Raw genomic sequence first — 25306 nt, 5'->3', positions numbered from 1 at the left:
GCAGTGTCAACATCTTGGCTCACTGCAACCTCCACCTCCCCAGCTCAAGCAGTCCTCCCCATAGCCTTCCAAAGTGCTAAGGTTACAGGTGTGCATCACACACCTGGCCATATCTTCCTTAATGTAAAGCAATTATCATACTTAATAGTAAAATTTTAGAAGCACTTTTCATCAAAGTTAGGACATAGACAAGGGTACCTTCTATCACTGTCTCTATTGAACATGGCACTGGAGGTCCCAGGTAATGTGTTAGACTAATACATATGAAATTGCCATATTATTTTTAGGTTATGGAGTGCAGTGGCACAACATCAGAAATGAATGTAATTCAACCTATAATAGAAATAAATCGGCAGGGCGAGATGGCTTATGCCTGTAATCCCAGCACTTTGAGAGGCCAAAGAAGGCAGATCACCTGAGGTCAGGAGTTGGAGACCAGCCTGGCCAAAATGATGAAACCCTGTCTCTGCTAAAAAAAAAAAAATACAAAAATTAGTCAGGTGTGGTGGCAGATACCTGTAATCCCAGCTACTCAGGAGGCTGAGGCAGGAGAATCTCTTGAACTCAGGAGGTGGAGATTGCAGTGAGCCAAGATTGTGCCACTGCACTCCAACCTGGGCAACAGAGTGAAGCTCTGTCTCAAAAAAGAAAAAAAAAAAAAAAAGAAAGAAAGAAAGAAAAAGGAAAAGAAAAGAAAGAAATGAAGGAAATAAAATTTTTAAACTGGAAAGAATAAAATTACCTGTATCTTCAGACCATGTGATTATCTATGCAGAAAATCCAGAAGAATATACAGATAAATTATTAAGACTAGTAAGAGAGTTAGCAAGGTTGTTGAATTCAAGATCAACTTAAAAAACTGTTAGCGTTCCTATACATCAATAATAACAAATTAGAAAATGTAATAGAAAAAGAGATTCTATTCACAATAGCAACAAAACCCTGAGAATATATCTAGCAAAATATACACCAGGCCTTTTATGAAGAGTATTGCGATAGCCTGAATGTGTCTCCCAAAATTCATGTGTTAAAACTTAATTCCCAAGATGATAGCACTAAGAAGCGGGGTCTTTAAGAAGTGATTAAGACATAAGGGCAAGCCCTCATGCATGAGATTAGTGCCTTTAAAACGGCTTGGGGGTGGTGGTAAATCTGTCCCTTCTGCGTCATGAGAACATAGTATTTTTCTGCTCCAGAGGAAGCAGCATTCAAGGTACCACCTTGGAAGCAAAGACCAGGCCCTCACTAGACACTGTATCTGCTGGAGCCTTGATCTTGTTCTTCCCAACCTCCAGAACTGAGAAAATAAATTTCTGCTCTGTGTAAATTACCCAGTCTCAGGTGTTTTGCTATAGCACCACAAAGGGACTAAGATAAATATAAAAATTACCCAGGGACTTCAAGGAAGAACTGACTAAATTGAAATACATGCCATATATATTATGAATCGTAGGACTCAATGCTATAAACATACTACTTCTCAACAAATTAATCTATAAATTCAAGAAATTCCCACACAAATCCCAATATAATTTTTTTGTGGAACTCGACAGGCTGATCCCAAAATTCATGTAGTCATTGAGGGGCCAAGAATAGTGTAGCAGGGCTGGCGGGCATGGTGGCTCACACCTGTAATCCCAGTACTTTGGGAAGTCAAGATGGAAAGATGGCTTGAACCCAGGAGTTCAAGACCAGCCTAGGCAACATAGCAAGATGACATCTCAAAATATTACAAATAAGTAAATAAATAAATAAAAAGAAGGTTAAGTATGCACATTTTGTTGTGAATTTCAATTGTATAGTGATTTTTTTTGAGACAGGGTCTTGCTCTGTCACCCAGGCTGGAGTGCAGTGGTGCCATCTTGGTTCACTGCAATCTCTGTGTGGGCTCAAGCAATCCTCCCACCTCACTCTTGGGAGTAGCTGGGACCACAGGTATGTGCCACCACACCTGACTAATTTTTATAGAGACGGGGTTTTTCCATGTTGCCCAGCTTGGTCTCAAACTCATCCACCTGCCTTGGCCTCCCTAAATGAGATCACAGGCATGGGCCATTGTGCCTGGTTTAGTGCTTTTTTTTTTTTTTCTCCCAAGCCTCAGGAGCAAAAGTTGATACACAAGTAAATTTTATTGGTAATGTTTTTGTGTGGACCTTAAGCAGAGGGAAAATTAGTCTGCATTATAGTGTATCCAGACTAAATGACTGATATTGAAATGAAATTATCCAATGGTCCAGTTCCAAGATGGCCGAATAGGAACAGCTTCAGTCTACAGCTCCCAGCGTGAGCGACACAGAAGATGGGTGGTTTCTGCATTTCCAACTGAGGTACCAGGTTCATCTCACTGGGGCTTGTCAGACAGTGGGTGCAGTCCACGGAGTGTGAGCTGAAGCAGGGCAGGGCATTGCCTCACCTGGGAAGTGCAAGGGGTCGGGGAATTCCCTTTCCTAGCCAAGTGAAGCCATGACAGATCGTACCTGGAAAATCGGGACACTCCCACCCTAATACTGTGCTTTTCCAATGGTCTTAGCAAACAGCACACCAGGAGATTATATCCCGTGCATGGCTCAGAGGGTCCCATGCCCACGGAGCCTCGCTCACTGCTAGCACAGCAGTCTGAGATGGAACTGCAAGGCAGCAGCAAGTCTAGGGGAGGGGCATCTGCCATTGCTGAGGCTTGAGTAGGTAAACAAAGGGGCTGGGAAGCTCGAACTGGGTGGAGCCCACTGCAGCTCAAGGAGGCCTGCCTGCCTCTGCAGACTCCACCTCTGGGGGCAGAGCATAGTGGAACAGAAGGCAGCAGAAACTTCTGCAGACTTAAATGTCCCTGTCTGACAGCTTTGAAAAGAGTAATAGTTCTCTCAGCACAGATTTTGAGATCTGAGAATGGACAGACTGCCTCCTCAAGTTGGTCCCTGACCCCCGAGTAGCCTAACTGGGAGACACCTCCCAGTAAGGGCCGACTGACACCTCATACAGCTGGGTGCCCCTCTGAGACGAAGCTTCCAGAGGAAGGATCAGGCAGCAACATTTGCTGTTCTGCAATATTTGCTGTTCTGCAGCCTCTGCTGGTGATACCCAGGCAAAGAGGCTCTGAAGTGGACCTCCAGCAAACTCCAACAGACCTGCAGCTGAGGGCCTGACTGTTAGAAGGAAAACTAACAAACAGAAAGGACATCCACACCAAAACCCCATCTGTACATCACCATCATCAAAGACCAAAGATAGATAAAATCACAAAGATGGGGAGAAACCAGAGCAGAAAAGCTGAAAATTCTAAAAATCAGAGTGCCTCTTTTCCTCCAAACGAATGCAGCTCCTCACCAGCAATGGAACAAAACTGGACAGAGAATGACTTTGACGAGTTGAGAGAAGCCTTCAGACGATTGGTAATAACGAACTTCTCCAAGCTAAAGGAGGATGTTCGAACCCATTGCAAAGAAGCTAAAAACCTTGAAAAAAGATTAGACGAATGGCTAACTAGAATAAACAGTGTAGAGAAGACCTTAAATGACCTGATGGAGCAGAAAACCATGGCACGAGAATTATGTGACACATGTACAAGCTTCAGTAGCCAATTCATTCAAGTGGAAGAAAGGGTATCAGTGATTGAAGATCAAATGAATGAAATGAAGTGAGAAGAGAAGTTTAGAGAAAAAAGAGTAAAAAGAAACAAACAAAGCCTCTAAGAAATATGGGACTATGTGGAAAGACAAAATCTACATCTGATTGGTGTACCTGAAAGTGAAGTGGGGAATGGAACCAAGTAGGAAAACACTCTTCAGGATATTATCCAGGAGAACTTCCCCAATCTAGCAAGGCAGGCCAACATTCAAATTCAGGAAACACAGAGAACGCCACAAAGATACTCCTCAAGAAGAGCAACTCTAAGACACATAATTGTCAGATTCACCAAAGTTGAAATGAAGGAAAAAATGTTAAGGGCAGCCAGAGAGAAAGGTCGGCTTACCCACAAAAGGAAGCCCATCAGACTCAGTGGATCTCTCAGCAGAAACTCTACAAGCCAGAAGAGAATGGGGGCCAATATTCAACATTCTTAAAGAAAAGAATTTTCAACCCAGAATTTCATATCCAGCCAAACTAAGCTTCATAAGTGAAGGAGAAATAAAATCCTTCACAGACAAGCAAATGCTGAGAGATTTTGTCACCACCAGGCCTGCCTTACAAGAGCTACTGAAGGACGCACTAAACATGGAAAGGAACAACTGGCACCAGCCACTGCAAAAACATGCCAAATTGTAAAGACCATCGATGCTAGGAAGAAACTTCATCAATTAAAGATCAAGATAACCAGCTAACATCATAAAGACAGGATCAAATTCACACATAACAATATTAACCTTAAATGTAAATGGGCTAAATGCTGTAATTAAAAGACACAGACTGGCAAATTGGATAAAGAGTCAAGACCCATCAGTGTGCTGTATTCAGGAGACCCATCTCACGTGCAGAGACACACATAGGCTCAAAATAAAGGGATGGAGGAAGATTTACCAAGCAAATGGAAAACAAAAAAAGGCAGGGGTTGCAATCCTTGTCTCTGATAAGGCAGACTTTAAACCAACAAAGATCAAAAGAGACAAAGAAGGCCATTACATAATGGTAAAGGGATCAATTCCACAAGAAGGGCTGACTATCCTAAATATATATGCACCCAATACAGGAGCACCCGGATTCATAAAGCAAGTCCTTAGAGACCTACAAAGAGACTTCGACTCCCACACAATAATAATGGGAGACTTTAACATCCCACTGTCCACATTAGGCAGATCAACTAGAAGAAAGTTAACAAGGATATCCAGGAACTGAACAAAGCTCTGCACCAAGCAGACCTAATAGACATCTACAGAACTCCCCACCCCAAATCAACAGAATATACATTCTTCTCAGCACCACATCACACTTATTGCAAAACTGACCACATAGTTGGAAATAAAACACTCCTCAGCAAATGTAAAATAACAGAAATTATAACAAACTGTCTCTCAGACAACAGTGCAATCAAACTAGAACTCAGGATTAAGAAACTCACTGAAAACCACTCAACTACATGGAAAGTGAACAACCTGCTCCTGAATGACTACTGGATACATAATGAAATGAAGGCAGAAATAAAGATGTTCTTTGAAACCAATGAGAACAAAGACACAACATACCAGAATCTCTGGGACACATTTAAAGCAGTGTGTAGAGGGAAATCTATAGCACTAAATGTCCACAAGAGAAAGCAGGAAGGATCTAAAATTGACACCCTAACATCACAATTAAAAGAACTAGAGAAGCAAGAGCAAACATATTCAAAACTAGCAGAAGGCAAGAAATAACTAAGATCAGAGCAGAACTGAAGGAGATACAGACACAAAAAACCTTCAAAAAAATCCGTGAATCCAGGAGCTGGTTTTTTGAAAAGAACAACAAAATTGATAGACTGCTAGCAAGACTAATAAAGAAGAAAAGAGAGAAGAATCAAATAGATGCAACAAAAAATGATAAAGGGGATATCACAACCAATCCTATAGAAATACAAACTACCATCAGAGAATACTATAAACACCTCTATGCAAATAAACTAGAAAATCTAGAAGAAATGGATAAATTCCTCGACACATACACCCTCCCAAGACTAAACCAGGAAGAAGTTGAATCCCTGAATAAACCGATAACAGGTTCCGAAATTGAGGCAATAATTAGTAGCCTACCAACCAAAAATCCAGGACCAGATGGATTCACAGACAAATTCTACCAAAGGTACAAAGAGGAGCTGTCACCATTCCTTCTGAAACTATTCCAATCAATAGAAAAAGAGGGAATCCTCCCTAACTCATTTTATGAGGCCAGCATCATCCTGATACCAAAGCCTGGCAGAGACACAACAAAAAAGAGAGTTTTAGACCAATATACCTGATGAACATCGATGGAAAAATCATCAGTAAAATACTGGGAAACTGAATCCAGCAGCACATCAAAAAGCTTATCCACCATGACCAAGTTGGCTTCATCCCTGGGATGCAAGGCTGGTTCAACATATGCAAATCAATAAAGATAATCCATCATATAAACAGAACCAAAGACAAAAACCACATGATTATCTCAATAGATGCAGAAAAGGCCTTCAACAAAATTCAACAGCCCTTCATGCTAAAAACTCTCAATAAACTAGGTATTGATGGGATGTATCTCAAAATAATAAGAGCTATTTATGACAGACTCACAGCCAATATCATACTGAATGGGCAAAAACTGGAAGCATTCCCTTTGAAAACTGGCACAAGACAGGGATGCCCTCTCTCACCACTCCTATTCAACATAGTGTTGGAAGTTCTGGCCAGGGCAATCAGGCAGGAGAAACAAATAAAGGGTATTCAATTAGGAAAAGAGGAAGTCAAATTGTCCCTGTTTGCAGATGACATGACTGTATGTTTAGAAAACCCCATCGTCTCAGCCCAAAATCTCCTAGCTGATGAGCAACTTCAGCAAAGTCTCAGGATACAAAATCAACATGCAAAAATCACAGGCATTCTTATACACCAATAACAGACAAACAGAGAGCCAAATCATGAGTGAACTCCCATTCACAATTGCTTCAAAGAGAATAAAATACTTAGGAATCCAACTTACAAGGGATGTGAAGGACCTCTTCAAGGAGAACTACAAACCACTGCTCAACAAAGTAAAAGAGGACACAAACAAATGGAAGAACATTCCATGTTCAGGGACAGGAAGAATCAATATTGTGAAAATGGCCATACTGCCCAAGGTAATTTATAGATTCAATGCCATCCCCATCAAGCTACCAATGACTTTCTTCACAGAATTGGAAAAAACTACTTTAAAGTTCATATGGAACCAAAAAAGAGCCCGCATTACCAAGACAATCCTAAGCCAAAAGAAAAAAGCTGGAGGCATCATGCTACCTGACTTCAAACTATACTACAAGGCTACAGTAACCAAAACAGCATGGTACTGGTACCAAAACAGAGATATAGACCAATGGAACAGAACAGAGCCCTCAGAAATAATGCCACACATCTACAACCATCTGATCTTTGACAAACCTGACAAAAACAAGCAATGGGGAAAGGATTCCCTATTTAATAAATGGTGCTGGGAAAACTGGCTAGCCATATGTAGAAAGCTGAAACTCGATCCCTTCCTTACACCTTATACAAAAATTAATTCAAGATGGATTAAAGACTTACATGTTAGACCTAAAACCATAAAAACCCTAGAAGAAAACTTAGGCAATACCATTCAGGACATAGGCATGGGCAAGGACTTCATGTCTAAAACACCAAAAGCAATGGCAACAAAAGCCAAAATTGACAAATGGGATCTAATTAAACTAAAGAGCTTCTGCACAGCAAAAGAAACTACCATCAGAGTGAACAGACAACCTACAGAATGGGAGAAAATTTTTGCAATCTACTCATCTGACAAAGGGCTAATATCCAGAATCTACAATGAACTCATACAAATTTACAAGAAATAAACAAACAACCACATCAAAAAGTGGGCAAAGGATATGAACAGACACTTCTCAAAAGAAGACATTTATGCAGCCAAAAGACATGAAAAATGCTCATCATCACTGGCCATCAGAGAAACGCAAATCAAAACCACAATGAGATACCATCTCACACCAGTTAGAATGGCGATCATTAAAAAGTCAGGAAGCAACAGGTGCTGGAGAGGATGTGGAGAAATAGGAACACTTTTACACTGTTGGTGGGACTGTAAAATGGTTCGACCATTGTGGAAGACAGTGTTGTGATTCCTCAAGGATCTAGAACTAGAAATACCATTTGACCCAGGTATCCCATTAATGGGCATATACCCAAAGGATTATAAATCATGCTGCTACAAAGACACATGCACACATATGTTTATTGTGACACTATTCACAATAGCAAAGACTTGGAAGCAACCCAAATGTCCATCAGTGATTAACTGGATTAAGAAAATGTGGCACATATACACCATGGAATACTATGCAGCCATAAAAAGGGATGAGTTCATGTCCTTTGTAGGGACACGGATGAAGCTGGAAACCATCACTCTGAGCAGACTATCGCAAGGAGAGAAAACCAAACACTGCATGTTCTCACTCATAGGTGGGAATTGAACAATGACAACACTTGGACACAGGGTGGAGAACATCACACACTGGGGCCTGTCATGGGGTGGGGGTAGGGGGGAGGTATACCATTAGGAGATACACCTAATGTAAATGACAAGTTAACAGGTGCAGCACACCAACATGGCACATGTATACATACGTAACAAACTTGCATGTTGTGCACATGTACCCTAGAACTTAAAGTATAATAAAAATAAATAAATAAATAAATAAATAAAAAGACAGGAGTAGGCTGGGTGCAGTGGCTCACGCCTGTAATCCCAGCACTTTGGGAGGCTGAGGCGGGTGGATCACAAGGTCAGGAGATCGTGACTGTCCTGGCTAACATGGTGAAACCCTGTTTTTACTAAAAATACAAAAATTAGCTGGCTGTGGTGGCACACACCTGTCATCCCAGCTACTTGGGAGGCTGAGGCAGGAGAATCATTTGAACCCGCGAGGCGGAAGTTGCAGTGAGCCGAGATCATGCCACTGCACTCCAGCCTGGGTGACAGAACAAGACTCCATCTCAAAAAAAAAAAAAGAAAAAAAGACAGGAGAAACAACATTTGTCTTGCTCCATTTTTGTGTTGTTATAAAGGAATACCTCAGGCTGAGTAATTCATAAAGGCAAGAAGTTTATTTGGCTCACAGATCTGCAGGCTGTACAAGAAGCACAGTTCCAGCATCTGCTTCTGGTGAGGGCTTCAGGGAGCTTCCACTCATGATGGAAAGCAAGTGGGAACTGTTCTATGCAAAGATCACATGGTTAGAGAGAGGAAGTAAGAGGCAAGGTGTCTGGGGACAGGATGGGGGGGTGCCAGGCTCTTTTTAACAATCAGCTTTTGGCTGGGCACCTTGACTTGCACCTGTAATCCCAACACTTTGGGAGGCTGAGATGGGAGGATTGCTTTGAGACCAGCCTGGATAAAATAGCAAGACTCCCATCTCTTCAAAAAGTAAAAAGATAAGCTGGTGTGGTGGTGCGTGTCTATGATGTAAGCTACTTGGGAGGCTGAGGTGGGAGGATTGCTTGAGCCTGGGAGGTCAAGGCTGCAGTGAGCTCTGTTCGTGCCACTGCACTCCAGCCTGGGCGAAAGAGTGAGACCGTGTCTCAATAAATAAAAAGCAGGTCAAGCATTATGCCTCATGCCTGTAATCCCAGCATTTTGGGAGGCCGAGGCGGGCAGATCACCTGAGGTCAGGAGTTCAAGACCAACCTGGCCAACATAGTGTAACACCCGTCTCTGCTAAAACACAAAAATTAGCTGGGCGTGGTGGTGGGCATCTGCAATCCCAGCTTCTTGGGAGGTTGAGGCAGGAGAATCGCTTGAACCTGGGAGGTGGTGGAGGTTGCAGCGAGCCAGGATCGTGCCACTACACTCCAGCCTGGGCAACAGAGCAATACTCCATCTCAAAACACACACACACACACACACACACACACACACACACACACACACACACACACGCAACAACAACAAAAGAAACAACACATCAGGTCTTTTGGGAACTAAGGGAAAGAATGCACTCATTATTGGGCACCAGGCCATTCATGAGGGATCCACCTCTGTGACCCAGACACCTCCTATTAGGCCCCACCTCAAACATAGGGGAGCAAATTTCAACCTAAAGGGTCAAATATCCAAACCATAGCAAGCATGTTTGGTGTTGAGGGTAATGACCCAGACCCTTCCTGATCCTGGTCCTGTCTGCTTCCTGTCCTCTTTGAGTAGAGGAAGTGACTTTTCTCTCCTGGATCCCTTCCTCTCCCGCCATCTGAGGAATCTTCTGCAGTTTATGATCCTTGTGCAATGTAAAGTGTTGAGCAGCACCGCTGGTATTGTAACCGCCCAATGGGTTCACCTTGCCCGCTGCCTAGACAGAGCCGATTGATCAAGACAGGGGAATTACAATGGTGAAAGACTAATTCACGCAGAGCCAGCTGTGTGCGAGACCAGAGTTTTATTACTCAAATCAGTCTCCCTGAGCATTCGGGGATCAGAGTTTTTAAAGATAATTTGGCAGGTAGAAGCTTGGGAAGTGGGGAGTGCTGATTGGTCAGGCTGGAGATGGAATCATAGGGGGTCGAAGTGAGTTTTTCTTGCTGTCTCTGTTCCTGGGTGCAATGGCAGAACTGGTTGAGCCAGATTACCAGTCTGGGTGGTGTCAGCTGATCCATGGAGTGCAGAGTCTGCAAAATATCTCAAGCACTGGTCTTAGGGTTTACAGTAGTGATGTTCTCCCCAGGAGCAATTTGGGGAGGTTCAGATTCTTGGAGCCAGAGGCTGCATGACCCCTAAACTGTAATTTCAAATCTTGTAGCTAATTTGTTAGTCCTGCAAAGGCAGACTGGTCCCCAGGCAAGAAGGGGGTCTTTTTGGGAATGTGCTGTTATCAATTTTGTTTCAGAGTTAAACTATGAACTGAATTCCTCCCCAAAGTTAGTTCAGCCTACATCCAGGAATGAACAAGGACAGTTTAAGGGTTAGAAGCAAGATGGAGTCGGTTAGGTCTGATTTCTTGCGCTGCCATAATTTCCTCAGTTATAATTTTGCAAAGGCAGTTTTAGTATCTACCCACTAGCTGCCAGGGGAAACCACCCCACCCACGCAAAAGCTGTAACATGAAAAATGTCTCCAGACATCACCAAATGTCTCCTGGGCAGGAAAATTGTCCCCCATTAAGAACCACTGTGATAGGGTAATTAGAGTAGGCTGTTTGTTGGAATCTATGATGAGCATCTTTTTTTTTTTCCCGACAATGTCTCACACTGTCGCCTAGGCTGGAGAGCAGTGGCTCGATCTCAGCTCACTGCAACCTCCGCCTCCCAGGTTCAAGCGATTCTCCTGCCTCAGCCTCCCAAGTAGCTGCGATGACAGGCACCCACCACCACGCCAGGTAATTTTTGTATTTTTAGTAGAGATGGGGTTTCACCATGTTGGCCAGGCTGGTCTAGAATACCTGACCTCAAGTGATCCGCCCACCTCAGCCTCCCAAAGTGCTGGGATTACAGGCATGAGCCACTGTACCTGGCTGAGCATCTCTTTTAAAATATTTTCTCAAGAGAAAAGTAATCAGATTCCCCCTGCTGGAAAACAGGTGTCTTGATGCCAGAATTCTGGGATCCAAGTCAGGAAAAATATTACGATATCAGATATCTGCATTAAGTTTTTAGTATCAGTCCCTTACTTCTTTTGTTTTTACCCACATCCTTGCCTGTGCCAGGAGTCCCTCAGGCTAGAAACACCTTCCCAAATAATAAACATCTAGAGCTGAAACCACTGCCACTTTGAGGGAGGAACACAGTGGAATGAGTGGGTTCTGAAATTTTAACTTTCTGAAAAACCACCCTCTTATGCTTAGTGGTAGATGAATTCTGTGCTGCCAGTTCCTAGACCTTTTCAGTGTACTGCAATGCTGACTTGGGGCTTAACTTCCTTCTTTTTTCTTTTTGAAACAGTGTCTCACTCTGTCGCCCAGGCAGTGGCAGGATCTCAGGATCCCACTCACTGCAACCTCTGCCTCCTGGACTCAAGCAAAACTTCCATCTCAGCCTCCCAAGTAGCTGGGACTACACGTGTGCACCACCACGCTTGGCTAATTCTTAAAAAAATTTTATTGTAGAGATGAGGTCTCACTCTATTGCCTAGTCTGGTCTTGAACTCCTGGGTTCAATAGCTCCTCCCAACTCAGCCTCCCAAAGTGCTGAGATTACAAGCATGAACTGGGACTTAACTTTTCAAAAGTCTTTCATCAGTTATCGCTGGTCTATTTTCTGTTCAGTTTCTGACATTCTTTTTCTTTTTTTGAGAGACATGGTCTCACTCTGTTGCCCAGGCTGGAGTGTGCAGTGTGGCATAACCACAGCTCACTGTAGCCTCAACCTCCCAAGGCTCAGGTGATCCTCCTGCCTCAGCTCTCCAAGTAGCTTGGGACAACAGGTGTGCACCACCACACCCAGATAATTTTTGTGTTTTTTTTTGCAGAGACAGGGTTTCACTATGTTGCCCAGGATGGTCTGGAATTCCTGGGCTCAAGTGACCCACCCACCTTGGCTTCCCAAAGTGCTGGGATTACAGGTGTGAGCTACCATGCCTGGCCTCAGTTTCTGACATTCTGTAACTTTCTTTCTCTTGTTCTCCCTGTACATATGGTTTACTTTTAAAAAAAATTCCCTTTACAGCAATTTAGTGTAATTTGTGAGGATGCAAAATTATATGCATATGAACAATCCACCACCTTAATCCAGAAAATAGAAATACAGAACTAGCAGGACTTGTTGATGGCTTGGATATGGAGGAGTGAGAGAGGCCCAAGGGTGATGAAGATGTTAGGTCTGAGCAACTGAAATATGGAGGGCAGTAATCAAGAGGCTAGTTCTGAGCCCGTGAAATTTGAGATATCTTTTGGACATCTTAATGGAGATGTCAGGTAATAGATTAAATATACTAGTCTGGAGTTGAAATGGAGGTCCGGGATGAGACATACCTTTTGGAGTGTCCTTGTATAGACGGATTTAGTACCAAAGACTGGATGAGATCACCTTGGGAGTGAGTGCACAGAGGAAGAAAGGAGGGTCCAGAACTCTTGCTTTTCCTCTTAATCCCAGGGATTGCTCTTAGTGGCAGAAGCTGCTACTGTCTAAGACTCACTGGGTAGCAAAACGGGTACACAGAGGGGACAGAGGTGTCTTTACCTCAGTAGGTGCTCCATGGACACCAGGAGTGTGATGGAGCTATGATGTTGGAAAGTGTGAGTTTTTATTAAGACTAGAGTTTAAATTTTTTTTTTTTAAGACAGAGTCTTGCTCTGCCAGGCTGGAGTTTAGTGGTGCAATCTCAGCTCATTGCAACCTTCATTTCCTGGGTTCAAGCAATTCTTGTGCCACAGCCTCCCGAGTAGCTGGCATTACAGGTGCATGCCACCACGCCTGGCTCATTTTTGTATTTTTTTTTAATAGAGACAAGGTTTCACCATGTTGGCCAGGTTGGTCTTGAACTCCTGACCTCAAGTGATCCATCTGCCTCGGCCTCCCAAAGTGCTGGGATTGCAGGTGTGAGCCACCATGGCTGGTCAAGTTTAACATTTTTTACCTTGAGTTCATAGGTTTTAGTTTTGTTAGCTTATTAAAACCTTTAGAGATATAGTCCATGTACCATACAATTCACTCATTTAAAGTGTACAATTCAAGGCCAAGAGCATTGGCTCATGCCTGTAATCTCAACACTTTGGGAGGCTGAGGTAGAAGGATTGCTTGAGCCCAGGAGTTCAAGGTTACAGTGAGTGACAGCACAACTGCACTCCAGCCTGGGTGACAGAACGAGTCCCTGTCTCTAAAAGAAAAAAAAAAAGGAAACCTGTAACCATTAGCAGTTACATGTGAATGTCCCCAGTCTTAGACAACCACTAATCTCCTTTCTATCTTTATAGATTCACCTATTACAGACAGTTTATATAAATGGGAATCATATATGATCTTTTGTGACTGACCTTGAAACAGAACCCCAAGTTCAGGCTTGTGTGCCTGGTGTGCAGTTGATGCCAAACACTGACACACAGGTGGTTGGAGAGAGATAAAGGTTTTTTTTTTGATTTGACTAAAACCAGAAGGTGGGAAAAGCAAAATCTCTCAATTCTGTCTATCAAGAATGAAAAGCAGATAGTTTTATGTGGCTAGAGAGTAAGGTAGCGGGAGTTTCAAGGAACCGAGGGGGAAAAGTCTGCGTTTCTTCAGTCTCGGATAACATCTTGAATAAGCAGATTTCTGGGTTGCAGCAGCTGGTTACAATGTCCTTAAAGGACATTCATTCCTTCTGCAAAATAAAATAAAATAAAAGTTTCAAGTTTAATTTTAGATTCAGGGGGTACATGTGCAGGTTTGTTACATGAGTATATTGCATGATACTGAGGTTTAGGGTATGAATGATCCTGTCATCCAGGTACCGAGCATAGTACTCAATAGTTTTTCAACTCCTGTCTCCTTTCCTCCCTCCCCTGGTAGAAGTCCCCAGAGTCTATTGTTGCCATCTTTATGTTCAAGAGTGCCCAGTGTTTAGCTCCCACTTATAATTGAGAACATGCAGTATTTAGTTTTCTCTTTCTGCATTGATTCACTTACCATAATGGCCTCTACCTGCATCCATGTTGCAGTAAAGGACATGATTTTGTTCTTTCCTCAGCAAAGTTTTTTCTTTTTTCTTTTCTTTCTTTTGGGGAGGACGGAGTCTAGCTCTGTCACCTAAGCTGGAGTGCAATGGTGCAATCTCGGCTCACTGCAACCAGGTTCAGGTGATTCCCCTGCCTCAGCCTCCTGAGTAGCTGGGATTACAGGCACCCACCACCACACCTGGCTAATTTATGTATTTTTAGTAGAGACAGAGTTTCGCCATGTTGGCCAGGCTAGTCTCAAACTCCTGACCTCAGGTGATCTGCCTGCCTCAGTCTTCCAAAGTACTGGGATTACAGGCGTGAGCCACCGCGCCTGCCCCTTCCTTCTGAAAATTTTTTTCATGACCCTGAAGTTATCTTCTGCTTGACAAAGAAACAGCACATCAGCAGTTTATATTATAATTATATCATGGGAACAAGGGATGCTGGCTTTTGTGTAAGCAAGCAAGGGCCTATGAGAATTTTCATTATTTCAGTCACTAAAAATGTTGGGGTGCTGAAATTTCAAGGGGCTCTGTTACAACTTTTTTCACTTAGAATAATGTTTTCAAGGTTTATCTCTGTTGCAACATATGTCAGTCCCTCCTTCCTTTTTATGGTTAAATATTCCATTGTATGGATAGACCACACATCTCATTTATTCATCTGTTGATGGACATTAGGGTTGTTTCTACTTTTGGGCTATTCTGAATAATACCGCTATAAATATTTGTCTATAAGTTTTCATGTGAACATGGTTTCATTTCTTTCAGTACATACTAGGAATAGAATTGCTGAGCCATAGGTAACAACATCATGGTTAATAGTTTGAGGAATTGCAAAACTGTTTTCCAAAGGGAAAACAGTTCTCTTTGTTTCTTTTTTTCTTTTTCTTTTTCTTTTTTTTTTCCTTTAAGCCTACAGCACCCAGTATTCCCAGGCAGTCTTCCATGCAAGTACTAACCAGGCCCCACCCTGCCCAGCTTCTGAGATCAGATGAGATCCGGCATGTTCAGGGTGGTGTAGCCATAGACTGGGGCCATGCCTTTGTACATTCCCTCCTGCAATGTGTGGGAATTGTAATTTGTCCACTTTCTCACTAATACTTTTAGTGTCTCTTTAATTCTGGCCATCCTGAAGGGTGTGAAGTGGTATCTCATTTTAGTTTTGATTTGCATTCACATAATGGCCAATAACGTTGAAGACCTTTTCATGTGTGTATTGGCTATTTGTATATCTTTGGAGAAATGTCTGCTCAAATCCATTGCTCCTTTTACAATTGAGTTTTTATCTTTATTTTTGAGTTGTAAGAGATCTTTATATGTTCTGGATACAAGTTACTTATCAGATACATGATTTACAAATATTTTCTCCAGTTCTGTGGGTTGTTTGTTCTCTTTCTTTTTACTTACTATTATTTTTGTAGATTTGGAGTCTCTCTCTGTTGCCCAGGCTGGTCTTGAACTTCTGGGCTCAAGCAAATTTTCCTGCCTTGGCCTCCTAAAGTACTGGGATTACAGGAATGTGCCACCACGCTCAGCCTTCTCTTTCTTGAAGGTGCCCTTTGAAGCACTAAATATATTAATTTTGATGTTTATTTTTTCTTTTATTACTTGTGCTTTTAATGTCAAGTCTAAGAAGCTTTTGCATAATTCAAGGTCACAAAGATTATTCTATGCTTTCTTCTAAGAGTATTTATTTATTTATTTATTTATTTTCTTGAGACAGAGTCTCGCTCTGTCACCCAGGCTGGAGTGCAGTGGCGTGATCTCGGCTCATTGCAAGCTCTACCTGCCAGATTCACGCCATTCTCCTGCCTCAGCCTCCCGAGTAGCTGGGACTACACGTGCCCGTCACCACGCCTGGCTAATTTTTTGTATTTTTAGTAGAGACGGGGTTTCGCCGTGTTAGCCAGGATGGTCTCGATCTCCTGGCCTTGTGATCTGCCTGCCTCGGCCTCCCAAAGTGCTGGGATTACAGGCATGAGCAACTGTGCTCAGCCTCTTCTAAGAGTTTTATAATTTCATCTCTTATGTTTAGGACTATGATCGATTCTGAGTTAATTTTTGTGTATGGAGTAGAGAAAGGGTGCAACTTCATTTTTTTGTGTATGGATATTCAGTTGTTCCAAATATCCTTTCCCCCAATGAATTGTCTTGGCACTCCTTTCAATGATTAACTGCGCATTCAAACGGTACAAAGTTTCTGTTACACAGGATGAATAAGTTGTTGAGATCAAATGTACAACATAATAACTACAGTTAGTAATACTATATTGAATATTTGAAATTTGTTGAGAGTAAATCTTAAGTGTTAACACACACACACACACACACACACACACACGGTAACTATGTTAGATGATGGATATGTTAGCTTGCTTGATTGTGGCAATCATTTCACAGCACATACCAAAACAACATGATCAGCTTGATGTGGTGGTTCATGCCTGTAATCCCAGAGCTTTGGAAGGCTGAGGGAGAGGATTGCTTGAGGCCAGGAGTACAGGACCAGCCTGGGCAACACGGCAAGAACCAAGACCTCATCTCTACTATATATATATATATATAAATTAGCCAGGCATGGTGTTGCACGTCTGTAGTCCTAGCTACTTCAGAGGCTGAAGGAGAATTGCTTGAGCCCAGGAATTTGAGGCTGCAGGAATTTGCATTACTGCACTCCAGTCTGGGTGAGAGTGAGTCTCTGTCTCAAAAAAAAAAAAAAAAAAAGAAAGAAAGAAAAAGCAAAAAAGACACGACATCCACTTTTAAATATATACAATTTTTATTTGTCAATTGTACCTCAGTAAGGCTGGAAGAAAAATCAACCAACCATAAACGTTAAGGGTTTATTTCTAAACTCTTATTTCTGTTCCATTAATCCATTTGTTTATATCAATTCCTACACAATACTGTCTTGATCATTATGTCTTTGTAGTAAGTTTTGAAATCAGGAAGTGTGACTACTCCAACTTTGTTCTTTTAAAAAAATTGTTTTGTCTATTTCTGAGTCCCTTGTATTTCTATATGAACTTTAGGATAAAATGGTCAATTTCTGCAAAGAAGCCAGCTGGGAATACAATGGATTTTTGTATATTGCTGTCATATTCTGCAACCTTGCTAAGCTTGTTTATTTGTTCTCTAATAATAATGTTTCCTGTTTTTTTAGTACATTCCTTAAGATTTTCTATATACAAGATCATATCATCTGAAACAGAGATATTTTTACTTCCTTTTCCCATCTGCATGTCTTTTTTTCTTTTCCTTGCCTTATTGCCCTGGGCAGAACTTCCAAAATAATGTTGAATAAAGGCTAGCAGGAGTGAACATCTCTGTCTTGTTCTTGACTTAGGAGAAAATATTCACTCTTTCACCAGTAAGTATGGTATTAGTTGTGGGTTTTACATAGATGTCTTTTATCAGGTTGAGGAAATTGTCTTCTATCCCTAGTTGTTGAATTTTTTTTCTACTTTTTAATCATGAAAGGGTACTGGATTTTGTGAAATTATTTTTCTGCATCTGTTGAGGTAAATAACATCACATTGATTAATTCTCATACATCGATCAACCTTGCATTTCTTGAATAAATCCAGCTTGGTCGTGATGTATAGTCCTTTTCATATGCTGCTGGATTCAGTTTGCCAGCATTTTTTTTGAGCCTATACTCAAGGGATGTTGGACAGCAGTTGTTTTGCAATGATTTTGTCTACTTTTGGAATCAGGGTAATATTGACCTCATAAAACAAGTTGGGGAGCACTTCCTGTTTCTTTTTTTAGAGGAGTTTGTGAATAGGTGCTAACTTTTTCTCCAGTGAAGCCACAGATTTTCTTTATGGGAAGCTGCTTTTTTTTTCATGTCAGATGGGTAATGTGCCCACGTGGTAACAAGGTTCAAGGGGTCACATCTCACATATGTGTGTGAACACCCAATCATCACGCTCATGAACTACAAAAGGATTAAGGGAAGTTTGCTTATAATTAGTAATTAAATCTCTTTACTTATTGTAATTCTATTCAGACTTTGTATTTCTTTTTGACTTAGTTTCAGTAGCGTCTTTCTAGGAATTTGTTCATTTCATCTAGGTTATTTAATCTGTTGGCATTCACTTGTTCGTAATATTCCCTTATGATCCTTTATGTTCCTGTAAGGTCAGTAGGAATGTCTCTTCTTTCATTTTTGATTCAAGTAATTTGAGTCTTTTCTTTTTGTTGATCAGTCCAAAGTTTTGTCAATTTGTTGATTACCTTAGTCCATTTTCTGTTACTACACAAAATACCACAGAATGGGTAATTTATAAGAAAAGAAATTTATGTCTTATAGGTGTGGAGGTTGGGAAGTTTAAGAGCATTACACTGGCATCTGATGAGGGTCTTCTTGTTGCTTCATAACATGGCAAGAGATTACTTTCCAAAAGCCTCACCTCCAATCGACATATGAATTTGAGAAATACAGTCAAACCATAGCATTGATTTTTTAAAAAATGATCAACTTTTGGTTTTATTTTCTCTATTGTTTTTCCATTCTCTGTTTAATTACTGTTCAAATCTTTATTGTTTCCTTACTTTGGCTTGTTTTGCATTTAGATTGATCTTCTTTTTCTAGTTTCTTAAGGTGGAAAGTCAGGTTGATTTGAGACTTTTTTCCTTAGCATAGATTTCCCACTATGCACTGCTTTGGCTACATCTCATGTTTTGCAATGTTGTTTTAATTCTTCTCAAGATGTTTTCTAATTTCCACTGAGGGTTCTTCTTTGACCCATTTGTTATTCGAGTATATTGTTTAATTTCCACATAATTGTGAATTTCTAAGCTTCATTATTGAATTCTAATTTTATTCTACCGTGCTTGGAAAACATACTTTGTATGATTCAACCTTTTACATTTCAGACTTGCTTTACAGTCTTTCATATGGTCTATCCTAAAAAATGTTCCATGTATGCTTCAGAAAAATGTCTATTCCTTTATTAAGTGGAATGCTTAATAGATGTCTTTTAGGCTTAGGTGGTTTACAGTGTTGTTCAAGTCTTGTTTTCTTGTTGACCCTGTGCCTAGTTGCTCTATCCATTATTGAAAGTTATATTATCCAGACCACTAGCAAGACTAATAAAGAAGAAAAGAGAGAAGAATAAAATAGACACAATAAAAAATGACAAAGGGGATATCACCACCGATCCTACAGAAATACAAACTGTCATCAGAGAATACTATAAACACCTCTACGCAAATAAACTAGAAAATCTAGAAAAAATGCATACATTCCTCGACACATACACCCTCCCAAGACTAAACCAGGAAGAAGTTGAATCTCTGAATAGACCAATAACAGGCTCTGAAATTGAGGCAATAATTAATAGCTTACCAACCAAAAAAAAGTCCAGGACCAGATGGATTCACAGCCGAATTCTACCAGAGGTACAAGGAGGAGCTGGTACCATTCCTTCTGAAACTATTCCAATCAACAGAAAAAGAGGGAATCCTCCCTAACTCATTTTATGAGGCCAGCATCATTCTGATACCAAAGCCTGGCAGAGACACAACCAAAAAAGAGAATTTTAGACCAATATCCTTGATGAACATTGATGCAAAAATCCTCGATAAAATAATGGCAAACCGAATCCAGCAGCATATCAAAAAGCTTATCCACCATGATCAAGTGGGCTTCATCCCTGGGATGCAAGGCTGGTCAACATACAAAAATCAATAAACATAATCCAGCATATAAACAGAACCAAAGACAAAAACCACATGATTATCTCAATAGATGCAGAAAAGGCCTTTGACAAAATTCAACAACACTTCATGCTAAAAACTCTCAATAAATTAGGTACTGATGGGACATATCTCAAAATAGTAAGAGCTATCTATGACAAACCCACAGCCAATATCATACTGAATGAACAAAAACTGGAAGCATTCCCTTTGAAAACTGGTACAAGACAGGGATGCCCTCTCTCACCACTCCTATTCAACATAGTGTTGGGAGTTCTGGCCAGGGCAATCAGGCAGGAGAAGGAAATAAAAGGCATTCAATTAGGAAAAGAGGAAGTCAAATTGTCCCTGTTTGCAGATGACATGATTGTATATCTAGAAAACCCCATCGTCTCAGCCCAAAATCTCCTTAAGCTGATAAGCAACTTCTGCAAAGTCTCAGGATACAACATCAATGTGCAAAAATCACAAGCGTTCCTATAAACCAGTAGCAGACAAACAGAGAGCCAAATCATGAGTGAACTCCCATTCACAATTGCTTCAAAGAGAATAAAATACCTAGGAATCCAACTTACAAGGGATGTGAAGGACCTCTTCAAGGAGAACTACAAACCACTGCTCAATGAAATAAACGAGGATACAAACAAATGGAAGAACATTCCATGCTCATGGGTAGGAAGAATCAATATCGTGAAAATGGCCATACTCTCCAAGGTAATTTATAGATTCAATGCCATCCCCATCAAGCTACCAATGACTTTCTTCACAGAATTGGAAAAAACTACTTTAAAGTTCATATGGAGCCAAAAAAGAGCCCGCATTGCCAAGTCAATCCTAAGCCAAAAGAACAAAGCTGGAGGCATCACGCTACCTGACTTCAAACTATACTACAAGGCTACAGTAACCAAAACAGCATGGTACTGGTACCAAAACAGAGATATAGACCAATGGAACAGGACAGAGCCCTCAAAAATAGTGCCGCATATCTACAACTACCTGATCTTTGACAAACCTGTCAAAAAACAAGCAATGGGGAAAGGATTCCCTATTTAATAAATGGTGCTGGGAAAACTGGCTAGCCATATGTAGAAGCTGAAACTCGATCCCTTCCTTACACCTTATACAAAAATTAATTCAAGATGGATTAAAGACTTACATGTTAGACCTAAAACCATAAAAACCCTAGAAGAAAACCTAGGCAATACCATTCAGGACATAGGCATGGGCAAGGACTTCATGTCTAAAACACCAAAAGCAATGGCAACAAAAGCCAAAATTGACAAATGGGATCTAATTAAACTAAAGAGCTTCTCCACAGCAAAAGAAACTATCATCAGAGTGAACAGGCAACCTACAGAATGGGAGAAAATTTTTGCAACCTACTCATCTGACAAAGAGCTAATATCCAGAATCTACAATGAACTCAAACAAATTTACAAGAAAAAAACAAACAACCCCATCACAAAGTGGGCGAAGGATATGAACAGACACTTCTCAAAAGAAGACATTTATGCAGCCAAAAAACACATGAAAAAATGCTCATCATCTCTGGCCATCAGAGAAATGCAAATCAAAACTACAGTGAGATATTATCTCACACCAGTTAGAATGGCGATCATTAAAAAGTCAAGAAACAACAGGTGCTGGAGAGGATGTGGGGAAATAGGAACACTTTTACACTGTTGGTGGGACTATAAACTAGTTCAACCATTGTGGAAGTCAGTGTGGCGATTCCTCAGGGATCTAGAAGTAGAAATACCATTTGACCCAGCCATCCCATTACTGGGTATATACCCAAAGGATTATAAATCATGCTGCTATAAAGACACATGCACATGTATGTTTATTGCGGCACTATTCACAACAGCAAAGACTTGGAACCAACCCAAATGTCCAACAATGATAGACTGGATTAAGAAAATGTGGCACATATACACCATGGAATACTATGCAGCCATAAAAAATGATGAGTTCATGTCCTTTGTAGGGACATGGATGAAGCTGGAAACCATCATTCTCAGCAAAGTATCGCAAGGACAAAAAACCAAACACCACATGTTCTCACTCATAGGTGGGAATTGAACAATGAGAACACATGGACACCAGGGGAGGGGGGAGGGATAGCATTAGAAGATATACCTAATGCTAAATGACGAGTTAATGGGTGCAGCACACCAACACGGCACATGTATACATATGTAACAAACCTGTACATTGTGCACATGTACCCTAAAACTTAAAGTATAATAATAAAATAAAAAAAGTTATATTATCCATTATATAAAGGATATATTGAAGTCTCCAACTATTCTTGTTTTATTGTATACTTCTTCTTTCAACTGTGTTAGTTTTTGCTTCATGAATTGTGCAGCTTTGTTGTTAAGTGCATATATGTTTATAATTGTGATATTTTCCCAGTAGATTGGCCTTTTTTATCATTATAAAATGTTTATTTCTAGCAATTTTCTTTTGTTTTAAAGTCTGTTTATCTGGTATTAGTAAAGTCACTCCAGTTTTCTTGTCTACTGTTTGCATAATATGCAAACAGGAAAAAGACGCCTGTGATATATAATGCATATATATGATACACATGAGCTGAATACTTCATAATGTATATTTAAATTATTTAATTATAAATGCAGGCATCCTGCATATCCTGTTCGCTTTGCTGTTGAGGTATAAAATAGAACAATCTTACTGGTTCCAAGACTCAAACACAACTATTTCATGACTAAATATTTAATGAAAGAATCATAAATGTATGCAAATATTTAACTACAAACACCTTATTGTTTAGTAGCCCCAAACTGAAATATTATATATATAACTGTTCAATAATTGGGTATTAAATTATAATACATCTATATATTGGAATATTAGAAAGCCCTTAATAATGTTGTGGAAGATTCTTTAATGACATGGAAAGATAGTCATGATATAGTCAATGAAAAAAGTAGGTTACAAATGGTATGTACAGTATAACTCCATTGTTATTCAAATATATATTATGTATATGCAAAGAAAAATTACCCAAAGATTAATGATTATCTCTGAATTCAGCATTATGGGGGTTTTACTTTGTGCTTCCCCTGTCCCCTTGGATTTTCTATAATATGGATGTCTTTTTTTTTTTAACTAGGAAAAAAGAACAGTAAGTTAATTTTAAAGATCAAAATATAATTTATGCCTATTAATTTGGCAAAGATTATTTAAAAAGACAATACACAGCATTGGCAAAGATTTGGGAATAAATGGGCATGCACAAAATGTATGCTGCTAATGTTAGTATAAATAGCTACTAGTAGCTTCATTATAAACGTGGAAACAAACTGAAGTCCTTAAAAACAGAGGAAGTCAGTTCTAGGAATTAAGCAAATTATTTAGGGATGGATGCAAAAATGTCTACATAAACCCAAATGTCCATTTTAAATTAATGATTAAATAAATTACATCTGTATGAATCAATACTATGTATTAAAAATTACATTGCAGGATTCTTATTTGACATAGGTCAGTATATTAAGGGCAGTGCACCAAGTTTTTTTTTCTTCTTTTTCAAAGCCTACAGCAGGTAGAAATTATGTACCATAAAACACTGAGTTAATATGAAAAGCTATCCGTTTCCTAAGGCTGCCATGACAAATTACCACAAACTAGGTGACTTAAAACAATGGAAATTTATTCTCTTAACAGTTCAGGTTAGAAACCCCAAATCAAGGTGTTGGCAAGGTTGGTTCTTTCTGGAAGCTATGAAGGAGAATGCTTGTTACTTCTCTCCTAGCTTCTGGTGGTTGCTGGCAATCCTTGGTGTTCCCTAGTTGTAGGAACATCCCTCTGGTCTCCTTTATCACAAAACAGCCTTCCCAGTGTTTCTGAGTATCTTCTGCTCTTCTTCTAAGGACACTAGTCATTGGATTTAGGGCCCACCCTAATCCAGCATGACTACAACTAATTACATTTGCCAAGACCCGATTTCCAAAATAAGGCCACATTCTGAGGTTCTAGGTTGACATCAGTTTCTGAATGACACTACTCAACCCACTACATGTAAATAACATAGATATACAAAAGATTGAATATATTACTGACAGTGTTTATCTCTGGGTAGTTTTAGTTTATGAATGATTTAAATATTTTTGTGCTTTTCTGAATTTTAAAATAAATAGCTTATATAGAGATTAAGTTCTAAGTTTATTGTATAAAGTGAATATTAGGTGTAGTCAAAAATCATTTCTGGCCAGGTGTGGTGGCTCACACCTGTAATCCCAGCACTTTGGGAGGCCGAGATGGGTAGACTGCTTGAGCCCAGGAGTTTGAGATCAGCCTGGGCAACACGGCAAAACCCCATCTCTACAAAAAATACAAAAATTAGCTGGTTGTGGTGATGGATGCTGTAGTCTCAGCTACTCAGGAGGCTGAGGAGGGAGGACTGCTTGAGCCCAACAGGTCAAGGATGCAGTGGGCTGTGATCGCACCACTGCACTCCACCCTAGGGGAGGCAGAGCAAGACCTTGTCTTTATAAAAAAAAAAAAATCACTCTTTTCTCTCACAGAGCTCACAAAATACAGAATACATCATTTTATACCCCATATCTCTTCTCAAAAACGTCCAACATAGGCAATTCTTCCTCCAACACTGGAACAGACTACTGTTCCTCTGGGTGAGTACTAGATGAAGTAGTTGGTTTGTGTTTATATGTTATGTTGTACAAAAATGAAAAAAAGGTTTTCTAAACATGAAAGTGTAGTTGAATGTGTTCAAGTTAAATGAGTATGAGACTCCACTGTTTTAGTTGTGTAATTAGAGGAAAAACTATTTTCTTTAATGTTTACGAAGAACACTACCCATGGCAATGAGTTAGGAAACACTCTTAAGGCTAAGGGAAAAAAATAATTATTGATTTCCAAAATGGACTTCTTAAAGAGGTGAGGTATATCTCTGAGTATTTCTGAATTTTTTAAAAGTCCAAAAACTTAAGAAAATAATACTTAATGTTCAGCATGAAGTTGAGATTGGGCTGCAAAATTGGGGTTAAACAATTTGAATGCCCAAGAAGCAGCTTTTGCTTTTTTTGCAGTCACCAATATCCACAATGAACCATATTAATAAAATTAAATCAAAATGAAAAATTGACAGCATTTAAGATACTGTGGATAAAATTATAGCCAATTTTTGTTTTAAAAATTCTTCCAAGGTATATTTTCCTTTTAAAGATTTACAACTATGGTGTCTCTCATAACTGGAATAAGATAAATTCTATATAAAATTCAATTTTAAAAAGTATTCTCATGTACAGAGGCTGACATCATG

The 25306-nt window shown here is 40.1% G+C and overlaps 1 non-coding gene and 1 pseudogene across 1 annotated transcript; both read right to left on the bottom strand.

Annotated features, from left to right (window-relative positions):
- Positions 1 to 15202: 15202 nt before the first annotated feature.
- Positions 15203 to 15321, bottom strand: LOC115931116 (uncharacterized; annotated as a pseudogene).
- A 2820-nt stretch (positions 15322 to 18141) lies between these two features.
- LOC115931147 (small nucleolar RNA U13) lies at positions 18142 to 18244 on the bottom strand. The gene has a single exon (XR_004067697.1). It is a non-coding gene; the product is annotated as a small nucleolar RNA U13 (small nucleolar RNA).
- Positions 18245 to 25306: the final 7062 nt, after the last annotated feature.

The sequence above is a fragment of the Gorilla gorilla genome, chromosome 18 (genome assembly GCF_029281585.2).
Source record: "Gorilla gorilla gorilla isolate KB3781 chromosome 18, NHGRI_mGorGor1-v2.1_pri, whole genome shotgun sequence".
NCBI lineage: Eukaryota > Metazoa > Chordata > Mammalia > Primates > Hominidae > Gorilla > Gorilla gorilla.
This window is presented reverse-complemented; position numbering and strand designations above follow the sequence as displayed.